Here is a 15,218-nt window from a genome sequence, read left to right on the forward strand (position 1 = left end):
TAAGATATGTAGTATGATCATTGAAGTGGGAGTTGTACGAATGTGGTTAGCACTACTTTGGTTGAGAAATTGAAATTACCAACCTTAAAACACTCTAGACCATATAAATTGTAGTGGTTGAATGATTGTGGTGAGGTTAGGGTGGATAGATAAGTGTTAGTTACTTTTTCTATTGGGAAGTATCAGGATGAGGTGCTTTGTGATGTTGTGCCTATGCATGCTGGCCATATTTTGTCGAGGGGGTCATGACAGTTTTTCTCCATGAAAGTAGAGAAAAATACATTTCTAAAGATAATCTAAAAAATTATTTATTTCTTGAGTAGCACGGCAACTACCGAGAGAATCTCCAATGAGTGCAATTCTTTGTTTTTATTTTATTTATTTTCATATATTTTTTCAATCAACTTTAATATCTTTTAAAAAAAATTAAAAAAAAAAACTTTCTTAATCATTAAATTAAAAAATTAAAAGAAATGAAAAAGTTTTATTGGAACCCACCATCGGGATGCTTTATCGGCAGATAAAGCAATTTCCTTAATAATTTCTTATCTAAACTAATTAATTGCCTTTTTCTGTCTCTCTAATCTGACCTATTCTTTCGTACGTTCCTAGTACTGCTTACTTAGAAGATGGCCTTATCTTTATTGGAGCCAACTATATACTACTGGCCATTTGTCGAGATCACTCATCATTCAACTAGTCAAAAATTTTTATTTTTATTTTTTTCTTTTATTGAGCTACTCAAGAAAATATATTAATATCTGAACTAGTCAAGAAATTATATTAATATCTCATTTCTTTGAAGGGTATTCGGGTGAAGGCAACTTAATATATTGGTGGCATGCATGGAAAAAGTCTAGAAAAAGTTATTCTATTACACGTCTAGAAAAAATTTGTATTCAAATTTGCAAGTTTTTCTTACAAATCAAATTTTGATACATCAGCAATGTAGAGTGTATGTCATCTACATCGACTTATGAATCAATTTTGTTTTTTACAAAAGTCCATGATCTCTTAGATTTGATTAAGAGATCGAATCAAAGAATTTTCATCTTGGAATCGTTTAAATAATCATTTGATATAAAATATGGGGACACAATTTAAAGTTTCTGAAGTCATGATGATCATTTGTATTAATTTATAATTTAATAAAAGGACAATTATATTAATCCTAAATGGAAGTCCAATCTACCACGTACCTAACATTTCAAGAAGTAAGCAATTAAGCATCGACATTATATTATGTTCACTAGGCTTAATTAAACATAGACATAGAAAAGTCGCAAGAGAAATGGCGCTTTAACCGTAAAAGAATTTTATAAAAATAAATTGACACACTCATGTTTATTTGATATGTTATGTCAGGCTGTAAAATTATTTTTATTATAAAATAAATCTCCCTTATCACATAAAAAAAAAAAAAAATTATGCAACTGCGTCAATATTTTAGTTTTCTTTTATAAAATTTCTTTTTATTTGTAATATTTCTTAAGATCATTTAAAAAAAAAAACCGAACATTTATTCCATAATTTCACACTTCTATTTCAAAATGAAGTACTGCCCCTTCTTTTATATTTGGATCAGTATCTAAACGATATAGTTGGATTACCCATATATAATATATATAATTTATTTATTAAATTATAGATTATTATTGTGATACCCCATTGCAACTTTATAAAAAGCAAGAATTTTTCTTTCTCAAGTAATATGAGATCTCATATGGAGTATCGCAATTATGGACATGATAGATGCTTGACTCGGCAAAATCTTTATTGCTAGATTTGAAAGTGACTTAGAGGGTTTAAAAATAGAGTAATGCTACTCATCATCCCAACTTTCATCATCCTCCTATCATCCTATGATGTGGCATTAAATGATTGGAGATTATTTATTATATTTTACTTGTGAATTTATCATTTAATACCACATCATGGGATGATAGGAGAATGATGAAAATTTGGATGATGAATAGATTTTTTCTTAAATTATATAGATTAAAAAAAAAAAAAAAACCGTAGGAATCTACACTCGGACAATCATGCATATTTGGAAGGGTGCATGACGAAGATTTTCTTGGACACATGCGCTTGTTTCTGCCCCAATACAAAATATTTTCTTGACTTTTGTGCCAAAATGAAAGAAAAAGCCTGAATACATTTTCAACTTTGGATTTTAGCATGGAAAATAGAAATCAGATAAGAGTCGACATGTTGCACCAGCAATGCAACCAGCATCAAACTAATTTATATAGAAATATATATATATATATATATATATCTGTGAATTTTCAACTTTCTTTACTCTTCGTTGATATACATGTGATCTGGGAATAAGTGAATCAAGCAACTGGAAATTAAAATGGTGTCTCCGACAATTGATCTTTTGAAGGGTGAGATTCCTCTTGAGCAGGATTCCGTGTTTTTGGCCGATGATGCACTCACCGGTCTTTTCTTGTTGACATCATAAATGGTTTCTGCACTGTTGGTGCTGGAAATCTGGTATACTTTAAATATTAATCAATTCCTTGATGTCTTCTGGTTTTATTCTGTTAAATTCTTGGAAGTTAATGCCTTTTGTTTTTTATCTGTCTATCTCCCACTGATGGAAATATATGTCACCAAAGTTCATGTTTTCAGCTTTGTTTTCGATTGGTTTCTGCTTTGTTTTTTGTTTTTTCTTTCAAATCATGGATCCTAGTAAGAAATTGTATCTTGGTTAAACTGTTTACAAGATTTTGTTCAACAAGCAAGAGCTCTAAAATTGAAAGTTTACTTACCAGAATCTAACGATGTTCATGTACTCTCAGGCACCAAGACAGCCTAACAGCCAGATTTCTGGAATGATCAAAGAATCAGAAAGACTGGCTAGATTGTTTTGTGAGAAGAAATGGCCAATTATGGCATTTCTTGATTCTCATCATCCAAACAAGGCGGAGGAACCATATCCTCCTCATTGTATTGCTGGCACGGACGAGTCAAATCTGGTTCCTGGTATTTAGTTTTGCTATCTCTATAATAATTCCTCGTCCAATTTTGTTCCTTGTATGTGTAGTGAGTACATGAAACAAGACAAATCTTTGCAGTTAAAATGATTGTTCTGCTTTTTGTAGTGTTGAAAATGTTTAGATTTGGGTTTCCAAAGAAGACTACTTTTATCAGTAATGAATGACGCACATATAATTTGAGTTTGACATCATTCTAAATTTCTATGTATGCTTGATAGAAAAGCCAAATTGAGATAATATTGCAACACCTTACGTTAATATCCCAATGAACGATTCATTTTATTATGTTTTTAGATTCACCGTAGGTTTCATTCTATGTAGTTTTCTTAGTGTTTGGATTTACCTTTCGCTTTGTAGTTCTACATGATTTCTGTCTTAAGGTTTAAAGGAACATCACTTTTTCATGGCAGGATCCATTTTTTTCCGAAATGGACGACTAGGTGCTTACACACTCTAAGGTCCGGTTTTACAAACCATATCAATTCTTCTTATTTAATCATTACAATTTTTTCAAACTTCTAAACAAAATAAAAAATAATAATAATTCAACTATTCAAATATCAAAATAAAGTAACATTCAAAAATTTTATTCCAATAATATTTTATTTAATTTTCCTCTTATCTTATCTCACATGTGTAACAAACGAGAACTTGTATATGGAGTTACTCTTCTGCGGTTGTTCCCCCTCCCTGTCGGCCACTTTTCTGGGATGTTTCACCATGGTTGTTCTGTTTTTTGGATATTGATTATACCTTGTTAAAACCCTCCCAAGTTTGCCAACATGTTGTGTTAAACACATGCTGTAGGAATAAACTTCCCTCTCTTTTACTCTGATCTGATGTTGGTTTTTCTTCCACTAAACTGCAGCTCTGCGATGGATAGAGAATGAACCTAATGTAACAATAAGGCGCAAGGACTGTTTTGATGGATACTTGGGTTCAACTGAGGCTGATGGTTCCAATGTTTTTGTGGATTGGGTGAAGAAGAATCAGATCAAATCTGTTAGTGCTTAAAACAATTCCTTTGAGAGCTATTCTTCCTAATTGTTTGATCTTATTAATTAGCATGATTGATTTGTGTTGATGAAGTTACTGGTTGTCGGGATATGCACTGATATATGTGTGCTGGACTTCGTATGCTCTACATTATCGGCAAGGAACCTTGGGTTTCTCACCCCTCTACAGGATGTGGTGGTGTATTCTCGGGCATGTGCCACATTTGACATTCCTCTCCATGTTGCCAGAGACACCAAAGGGGCTTTAGCTCATCCCCAGGTACTACTTCATTAAGCTTGTCTTCATATCTCCAAGCAATAATATGTATTGGGATTACTTTAACTTCCTCCAATACTCTGTCTTCACATAGAACAAACGAGGATCGAATTTAAACTTGGCTCTTCCACAGATGTAGACATCATAGCAACTTGGAAACATAAGGCACTAACTACAGAGAATTTGAAATAGGAATTAAAAAATAATGCCTTCTTTGTCAAAGCCAATAGGAAAACACTATACTACACATTGGTTTCGTTTCTATCATAGAAATGCAATTCGAAGGCTTAAAGATGATGTTATTGTGTTACATGCATGCAGGAGTTTATGCATCATGTTGGGCTATACATGGCAAAAGAAAGGGGAGCAAAAATAGCGAGTGAAGTGTCATTTGATGCACCAAAGATAACAGCCAGGGCATGAGCTAGGATATAGCATTACTGAACTAAATCCTGTGTCGCAAATATATATGGGTACATGGAAACTTGATGCTATACACTTCTGAATACAGATGTGTGCGAAATAGTGGTGTGTATTAAGGCATCTGGCTCATTGATATGAACCCCCATTTGAGTGCTTTAATCATATGCAAACTTGATCTTACGGCTCCATGCCAGTATATATGTGCATCATGGTTTTCGTAGCTTTTTGCATTTAATTTTTTTTTTATCGGTTCTCATCATGGTTTTCGTAGCTTTTTGCATTAAAATTTTTTTTTTATCGGTTCTTTCTTACATTTGATTGAGGACTTGTATTGAATAACAAAAAAAGAAAAAAAAAAAACTGAAAAAAAAAGAGATAATTTCATAGCTCTGGTACTTAACAACCACTTGCACGGCCAAGCATGGCCGTTGCCTACTTCTTTTCAAAGTGATGCGCGGAGCCCGCATGGCCAGCTCGTGGCACGCCCATGCCACACCAGGGCAATGTCATTCGTGTTGGTACATTTCCCTTGTGTGCCACACCATGGCAGTGCTACACATGGCATGTCGGTATGCCCTGTGTCATTGCAGCACTACAATTTATATGCACAGCATCTCTACTCAGTCGCAAAAGAACATGTTGCACCTTCTAGGTGTGAGCTACTCTGCGCACAGCAATGTAACGCCCCAAACCCGGGTGGCGTGGAGAATTACTACTTGTCACTCATAATCATGTCTCCCAACACATTCGAAAAATAATCTCCAAAAACTTCATAAATGAAATCAATCTCAAATCTTCTCAATAATCTCATTACAAACTCCACACAATCTTTAATGCAATAAAAAATAAATCAAAGGGGTCCATAACCTCCCAGTAATCATAACAACCCAACCAATAATTTCATAAATCTTACTGAAACCCAAGATATTACTAAAACTCAAAGAGATTAAAACTCAGAACACCAGAAGTCCTTCTTCTAGCAACATCTCATCAGCTTAAACACAAACAGCAATCTAATCCAGGTCCTCATTTAGACTCTCCACATCATCTGAAAAATATTATAATGATAGGGGGTGAGTTATCAACAACTCAGTAAGCAGAAATCATATGCTAGCGTGCAAACATGAGCATTTACAAAGTAGAACATGCAGAACAAAATATTTTCCAGAGTTAACATGGAGAACAGAACATATTTTCAAAAGTAACAGAGCGATGGTTTTAAGACAACTAAAACCCTTAGTGCTTTGGCATAGCATAAACTGAGTATCATCATCAGATCAAAACAAAGCATCAAACAGAGCAGAGACCATGTTTTACCCCCTTGGTAGGGTTGTGCTAACCCCGGTGGCCAAACCAGGCAGAGACAGAGGTGAAATATTTCCTTTATTCTTCTCGGAGCCCCGAGTGTGCACACAGGAAAGACCACAATAAAACCACTATGTTTCCAAAGTGGGTGCACTCAGAGACAGAGAAGTTGGTACCAACCCAAACAGAGCAGAGCAGAGCAAAGCAGAGACAGACTCAGATACGAAAACCAGTACACCATGCCAAAGGTTTTCAGATATTATATCAAAAAATTATAGAGTACCAAAACAGAATCAGAACAGTTTACACACGCTGAACACAAAAGCCAGAACAAATAAATGCACAACTTTTCATATTCCCAATATCGCTCTTTTTCCAGATTTCAGAAACCACATGACAAAATTTAGCTCATGTCTACACAATGCATGTCAGAATATAATTTTCCTTTTTCACACGGATTTCATGAATAATGCAGATAAGTGACCGAGGTTGATCTTTGTTTTCATAAGTTCCCAACACAACACAAATTATGCAAGTTTTCATAAAATCAACCACAGTCTTATTAGCTTGTATAAAACCCAGCATAGGAACCCCGCTTACCCGACTCCTGCAGCGCATTATCTATGACTTGAATACAGTCTCTATCCATCTCGTCACCTATTCATAAAAATAATATAAACTAAATATTAAAGTCCAACAACACAAAATTGATCTTAGACAACTCAAGACCCAAACTCTAGATCATAATTCAGCAAGTTTAATCAAACTCCAACAGCCAAATAACAATCCGGACAGCTCTCACTTCGATCCAAAATATTCTATACCAATCTCAGTATTGTCCAATACAAGCATCAAGACCAATGCCAATTCAAATTCCAATAACTCACACTTATTCCAACGGTTCGCAGTCCCAAACAATTACTAACAATTTAACCAACACTAAACAAAGCACACTTCTTCCCATTCACAACTCCATAACAGAAAATATAAACTAATACCTCCAAAAATTAAACTGCACTCGACAAAGAAAATTAATTCCTCTCTAAATATTCTTTCAACCATTAATCCAATCGACCCCCCCTTACTCCTCGGACTCAGTCCGGCATAACCAACAACTTCACAGTAAATATGAATTAGCGCAGAAATATATTTAAATCTTAAAAGTTCTTTGGAAAAAATACTTACAATGCTATAATATAAATTTTTGAAAGATCACGGAGGTGCTAGAAGCGGCAACGCAGCAACAAAACAGTGCCAAATGCACTGTGGCCGTGGGTCTCAAAAATCCACTTTTGAACGGGTGTAAACGAAGACCCGAGATTGATAGGGTAGGGCTTAGGGATGTCGGTGAAGCTAATGGTGGTGGTGGTTGGCCGTGGGTGGCGGCGCAAAAGGCGGTATAAGTGCAAAAATACCCAAAACGGAAATGTTGATGGTGGGGCTTCACCGGTGACAGATCGGAGGTGGGGTTGGGTCCAAAGGGTTGCTAGGAGGTCGAGGATGATGTGGTGAAGAGATGGTGGCCGGAGGTGGCGCGATGGCGGCGCAGCGGCGCAAGGAATGCCGCGGCTTCGTGTGGTGCGTGGAGGCTAACGGCAGCGCGGCTGGGGCTGGAAATCGGAGAGGGAGGTCGCCGGCCGGTGGGGAGCACGATGGGGTGGGCGGTGTCGCGCACGGCGACGCGACGGCGGTGGGCTGGGTGAGGAACAGTTGCACGGCGTGAGAGAGAGAGAGAGAGAGAGAGAGAGAGAGAGAGAGAGAAACGTCCGCGCGGGCAGCAGGGTGAGAAAAAGAAAAAGAAAGAAAGAAAAAAAAAAGAAGAAAAAGAAAAGAGGAAAGAGAAAAAATGTAGGGAAAGAAATAAGGTCCAAATCCTCAAATCTTGGGTCACAAAAAAGATCCAACGGAAACGATTTTCAAACAGCAAGTAAAATAAAATAATTCAAACGTAATGATTAAAATGAAAATAAATAATTAAACCCCACAACAAGTTAATTTAATTTGAGAAGAAATTTAAACGCATAAAAATAATTAATTTAGAGAAAGCACTTCAAAAATAATTTTCACAGAATTAAAATCATAAAAATAACACAACTATAAATCCAACAATTTTAAAACAAGAGAATAAATTTTAAGTTAATAACAAATAATCTTTCAATATAAAAAAAAAAAAAAAAAAAATACACTAAAATACGGGGTGTTACATCCTTCCCCCCTTAAAAAATTTCGTCCTCGAAATTTGTAAGGTCAAACATCACGCTAAAGCAGGATATCAGATACAACTCAAAACACGCTCGAAAAGACCATACCATCAACAACTCCCAACAAGCATGAGTAATGTTCTCTCAAGTCTATTTTCATAGGCAATTCCATCATACTCGTATTAGTCCCCCAGTGGCACAACACGTCCAATATTCTTAGGGTGGCAATGCTATCCAAAATCTCATCTTTCCACAAGAGCCTTTACACAACATCCAAGGAATCCCAATGATTATTACTATTTTCGTAACACGATCTGCGCTAACCTCAATCGACTCCTATGTTAAAACTCACAAACCTTAATTGAATTCTACAAGTTGGTAACCTATTAGCCACTTCCAAAGTTAACCATCAATAAACATTTCCATCATCCAGACCTATTATCTCAAAATCAACAAGAATTATATCCTAATTCCGCACCACCAAAAGTTTAATCTCTAATTCCTTAAGATCAGCATAAGGTTTGAATCCTTAAATATAACACAACATAATACCATTGAGTACGAGGTAGCTCAACGCCTACTAGCCATAAAACTCTCACCACACTTGGTAGAAAATTCTTGATCTCTAAAACCATACACTATTACACACTTTCCTCAAATTCACCAAGAATTCATTCCTGAATCTGCACCAACTATTATCCTTGAATCTGATATGGATCTAATCCCATAACTTGCCACTAAAACCCCGAACTAATAACAATCATTATCCAAACTAGATCAATACTTTCAATCCCCAAAGAAGCAATCTCCTTGAAAATCCCTATATCTATAACTCAACTCTGATCAACCCCATAATAATGGTCACATACTAACCAATGTCCAAAATAAATCCAGCTAGCACACCAAGCCTGCAAAATTAAAAAACTTAAATCTCATTTACATTCAGTCCTTCAAATCTGTAATTCTAAAACCTTAAATTACATCAGAATCATTCTCCAAAATCTGTAAGATCGATGAACTTATATCCAATAATAAAACAATCGACTCCCGAAGTTTTCAAAATCTAAAACATTAAATGATAACAATCATTCCCTAAAATCTGTAAAACCTTAAACTTTTGGTGAAATTTCCGTAAGTCTATCCTTAAAGTTTGTTGAACTTAAAATTTTCTATTCCAAAGCCTCGTGTCATACATCCATGAAATCGAAAATCTCAAATATCTTACTCTCCAAATAGATCACCCAGACTATGCCGTTCCTTTCAAACCTTGATATTATAAATACACACCAAGTTGATAAAAGTTCAAGTATACTCTGCTAACTATAACAATAGCGTTCTCAATCGTACCATCATCCTGCCATAACTTAATCCTTAACCCGCTTTTCAGCTTCGAACGAAATGAACAAAACAAAATAAACTTAATAAATAAAATAAAAAAAAAACATAATTTCAATTCAAATAAGATAAAATCAAACAAAACCAAATAAATTCAATTTAAATAAAAACAATAATTTCCAATTAAACCTTTAAACTTTTCTGGTACTGCACATATGGTTTTACCCATTCTTAGCCATATCTTTAACCAACTCATATAGTCATTCCTATCATCTCATATTGTAAACCCAACATCGCTCTAAACTCTCTTTCGTCTTTAAAAATCTAACCTCCAAAAATCTAAACCTTAAATTAATCTAATAAAGATTATCTCCTATAGTCCACCAAGTAAGCTTGTCGGATCTAAAATCTCCAAATCTCAAAACTCAATCATAAAGTCTGAAAAATCTAAATCTTAAATATCCACATAATCATCTCTTATTCTTTAAAATTCTACACCTCAAATCTGAAGTTTCTTCTTAAACCCACAGATATCTAAACCTCCAAGGTTTATAGTATGCAGAATCTCTAACCTGTCTCTGATACCAAATGTAACGCCCCAAACCCGGGTGGCTTGGAGAATTACTACTTGTCACTCATAATCATGTCTCCCAACACATTCGAAGAATAATCTCCAAAAAACTTCATAAATGAAATCAATCTCAAATCTTCTCAATAATCTCATTACAGACTCCACACAATCTTTAATGCAATAAAAATAAATCAAAGGGGTCCATAACCTCCCGGTAGTCATAACAACCCAACCAATAATTTCATAAATCTCACTGAAACCCAAGATATTACTAAAACTCAAAGAGATTAAAACTCAGAACATCAGAAGTCCTTCTTCTAGCAACATCTGCTCAGCTTAAACACAAACAGCAATCTAATCCAGGTCCTCATTTAGACTCTCCACATCATCTGAAAAATATTATAATGATAGGGGGTGAGTTATCAACAACTCAGTAAGCAGAAATCATATGCTAGCGTGCAAACATGAGCATTTACAAAGTAGAACATGCAGAACAAAATATTTTCCAGAGTTAACATGCAGAACATAACATATTTTCAAAAGTAACAGAGCGATAGTTTTAAGACAAGTAAAACCCTTAGTGCTTTGGCATAACATAAACTGAGTATCATCATCAGATCAAAACAGAGCATCAAACAGAGCAGAGACCATGTTTCACCCCCGTGGTAGGGTTGTGCTAACCCCGGTGGCCAAACCAGGCAGAGACAGAGGTGAAATCTTTCCTTTATTCTTCTCGGAGCCCCAAGTGTGCACACAGGAAAGACCACAATAAAACCACTTTGTTTCCAAAGTGGGTGCACTCAGAGACAGAGAAGTTGGTACCAACCCAAACAGAGCAGAGCATAACAGAGCAGAGCAGAGCAAAGCAGAGACAGAGTCAGATACGAAAACCAGTACACCATGCCAAAGGTTTTCAGATATTATATCAAAAAATTATAGAGTACCAAAACAGAATCAGAACAGTTTACACACGCTGAACACAAAAGCCAGAACAAATAAATGCACAACTTTTCATATTCCCAATATCGCTCTTTTTCCAGATTTCAGAAACCACATGACAAAATTTAGCTCATGTCTACACAATGCATGTCAGAATATAATTTTCCTTTTTCACACGGATTTCATGAATAATGCAGATAAGTGACCGAGGTTGATCTTTGTTTTCATAAGTTCCCAACACAACACAAATTATGCAAGTTTTCATAAAATCAACCACAGTCTTATTAGCTTGTATAAAACCCAGCATAGGAACCCCGCTTACCCGACTCCTGCAGCGCATTATCTATGACTTGAATACAGTCTCTATCCATCTCGTCACCTATTCATAAAAATAATATAAACTAAATATTAAAGTCCAACAACACAAAGTTGATCTTAGACAACTCAAGACCCAAACTCTAGATCATAATTCAGCAAGTTTAATCAAACTCCAACAGTCAAATAACAATCCGGACAGCCCTCACTTCGATCCAAAATATTCTATACCAATCTCAGTATTGTCCAATACAAGCATCAAGACCAATGCCAATTCAAATTCCAATAACTCACACTTATTCCAACGGTTTGCAGTCCCAAACAATTACTAACAATTTAACCAACACTAAACAAAGCACACTTCTTCCCATTCACAACTCCATAACAGAAAATATAAACTAATACCTCCAAAAATTAAACTGCACTCGACAAAGAAAATTAATTCCTCTCTAAATATTCTTTCAACCATTAATCCAATCGACCCCCCTTACTCCTCGGACTCAGTCCGGCATAACCAACAACTTCACAGTAAATATGAATTAGCGCAGAAATATATTTAAATCTTAAAAGTTCTTTGGGAAAAATATTTACAATGCTATAATATAAATTTTTGAAAGATCACGGAGGTGCTAGAAGCGGCAACGCAGCAACAAAACAGTGCCAAATGCACTGTGGCCGTGGGTCTCAAAAATCCACTTTTGAACGGGTGCAAACGAAGACCCGAGATTGATAGGGTAGGGCTTAGGGATGTCGGTGAAGCTAATGGTGGTGGTGGTTGGCCGTGGGTGGCGGCGCAAAAGGCGGTAGAAGTGCAAAAATACCCAAAACGGAAATGTTGATGGTGGGGCTTCACCGGTGACAGATCGGAGGTGGGGTTGGGTCCAAAGGGTTGCTAGGAGGTCGAGGATGATGTGGTGAAGAGATGGTGGCCGGAGGTGGCGCGATGGCGGCGCAGCGGCGCAAGGAATGCCGCGGCTTCGTGTGGTGCGTGGAGGCTAACGGCAGCGCGGCTGGGGCTGGAAATCGGAGAGGGAGGTCGCCGGCCGGTGGGGAGCACGATGGGGTGGGCGGTGTCGCGCACGGCGGCGCGACGGCGGTGGGCTGGGTGAGGAACGGTTGCACGGCGTGAGAGAGAGAGAGAGAGAGAGAGAGAGACGTCCGCGCGGGCAGCAGGGGGAGAAAAAGAAAAAGAAAGAAAGAAAAAAAAAAGAAGAAAAAGAAAAGAGGAAAGAGAAAAAATGTAGGGAAAGAAATAAGGTCCAAATCCTCAAATCTTGGGTCACAAAAAAGATCCAACGGAAACGATTTTAAAACAGCAAGTAAAATAAAATAATTCAAACGTAATGATTAAAATGAAAATAAATAATTAAACCCCACAACAAGTTAATTTAATTTGAGAAGAAATTTAAACGCATAAAAATAATTAATTTAGAGAAAGCACTTCAAAAATAATTTTCACAGAATTAAAATCATAAAAATAACACAACTATAAATCCAACAATTTTAAAACAAGAGAATAAATTTTAAGTTAATAACAAATAATCTTTCAATATAAAAAAAAAAAAAAAAAAAATACACTAAAATACGGGGTGTTACAAGTATCATGTAGAGGAGATAGAAGAAGAAGAAATAGATGGAATGAAAATGAATGATACGGTGAATTTGGAAGGGGAGGGGTTGCTGGAAGTGAGGTTTGCTGAATTTGTAAACAAGGAAAATTTGGAAAGTAATTTGAATTTTGAAAAGGGAGTAGAGCAGATAGTTTAAGACTCGGAACTGGAAATAATACCAGAGGAGAATCCTGAAAAGAATAATTGTATGGAGGATACTGTCTCTGAACCAGATACGGAGTTAAATGTGGAAAATTTCTCTAAACAAAAAGATTATGCTTCAGACAATGAGGGTGCTGATATTAAGCGAAAAGGAGCTAGGAAAATATTTCAAAAGGTTAGGAGTTCGAATCGGGTGAGTTCTCGGCCTAATAAATTTTCTATATGATTGGTCCAATTTTATCATGGAATATTAGAGGGTTTGGAACTTCTAGAGGTCGATTAAAAAATTTGGTTAGGAAATTAAAACCAAAAATTGTTGCTTTAATGGAACCTTTTGCTTCATTGGATAAGGTGCAGGATGTCTTACGGTTTCTACACATGGATAAGTTTATTACTAATGATGGGGAGGCTGGTAAGATTTGGGTGCTTTGACAAGATGATATTTCAGTTCAGCCGATTCTTTGTAAAGAACAATATATTTTAATTCATGTTGGTGTTGGAGATACTACTGTCATTTGTTGCTTTGTTTACGCCAAATGTAATATGGTCGAAAGGAGAGAAGTGTGGGAGTCCCTCAATGGTCAAACACTAGGAAATGAACCTTGTATTGTTGTAGGGGATTTTAATATTATAAGGGAAGATTCGGAACGTCGAGGTGGTAGACCACGATCGAGAATGGCAATGGAGGATTTTAATAGTTGGATTGAAAATTGTGGTTTAATGGACATGAAATTGTCGGGAAGAAGGTTTTCTTGGTGTAATGGCCAAAGAGGGCTATCACGTAGTTGGGCAAAATTGGACAGAGGGTATTAAATGCTAGTTTGCTTGACAAGATTCCCTAATGTGAATAACTGCTATTTATCGAGATCAACATTAGATCACTCACCTACGTTTATTCAATTTCAGTCTGAACCTTTTTTGTATGGACCTTCTCCATTTCGGTTTCAACAAATGTGGATAGAGCATCCAGATTTTCATGAGTTTGTGGGGAGAATTTGGAAAGAGGGAGTGGGTGGAATGGGACTTCTGAAGTTGGCTTTTAAACTTAAAAAATTAAGAGGTGCTTTGCGTGAATGGAATAAGTGTATCTTTCGAAGAACCGAAGCTCATATTCAGGGGTTAGAAACCCAAATTGAGGAATTTGAATACGAGCTACAACAGAAATGGGACCCGGGGATCGAACAGGAACTTGTGCTTAAAAATATGGAATTAGCTAATTGGCGCAGTCGGGAAGAAATTAGATTGGCACAAATGGCAAAAATTAAATGGCGTGCGGAAGGGGATCAAAATTCATCTTTCTTTCATGCGTATTTATCTTATAAAAGAAAAAAAAGAGTCACGGAAATGAGGCTTCAAGATGGAAGTTATTTGAGATCTCCTGAGGAGATCCATTTAAGTGTAGTAAATTATTTCACTAATTTTTTACAAAAAGAAGGTTAGGACAGTTTGCCGGATTTATCTCATATTATATCGTTCGTTATATCAGTGGAGGAAAATGAGGCAATTGGTGCAGTTCCTTCGATTAATGAAGTGAAAAATGCTTTGGATTCCATTCCTTCTAATAGTGCGCGGGGGCCGAATGGTTTTGGATCGGGTTTTTTTAAGAGTGTATGGGACATTATTAAGATGGATATGATGGCAGCGGTGGAAGAATTTTTTAGAGGAGGTAAATGGTCGAGATTTTATACGTCTTCATATGTGGTCTTAATCCCAAAGATGGACATGCCAACAGGGTTTGATACATTTAGTGGTTGGAAAATGAAATTACTTTCGGCGGGGGGAAGAGTGATTCTATTGAGGCATGTTCTTGCTAGTATGGCGTTACATCAATTGGCAGTTTTACAAGTTCCAAAGTTAATTATTTCTTCATTAAATCGGTTAATGAGCTCTTTTTTACGGGGAGAAAGGGATGGAAAGGGTAAGAAAAAATGGGTTGCTTGGAGGAATATCTGTAAGCCAATAGAAGAAGGAGGTTTGGGTGTTAGATCGTTTGATGAAATGCAAAAGGCTCTTCATTTAAAACTTGCCTGGAAATTGATGCATGAAAATTCTCTTTGGACAAACTTTTTTCGTTCGA

General features: G+C 36.2%; 1 pseudogene; it reads left to right on the forward strand.

Annotated features, from left to right (window-relative positions):
- Nucleotides 1-2,273: 2,273 nt before the first annotated feature.
- LOC118348732 lies at nucleotides 2,274-4,923 on the forward strand (annotated as a pseudogene).
- The last annotated feature ends 10,295 nt before the right edge of the window (nucleotides 4,924-15,218 follow it).

Source organism: Juglans regia, chromosome 6, assembly GCF_001411555.2.
Source record: "Juglans regia cultivar Chandler chromosome 6, Walnut 2.0, whole genome shotgun sequence".
Lineage (NCBI taxonomy): Eukaryota > Viridiplantae > Streptophyta > Magnoliopsida > Fagales > Juglandaceae > Juglans > Juglans regia.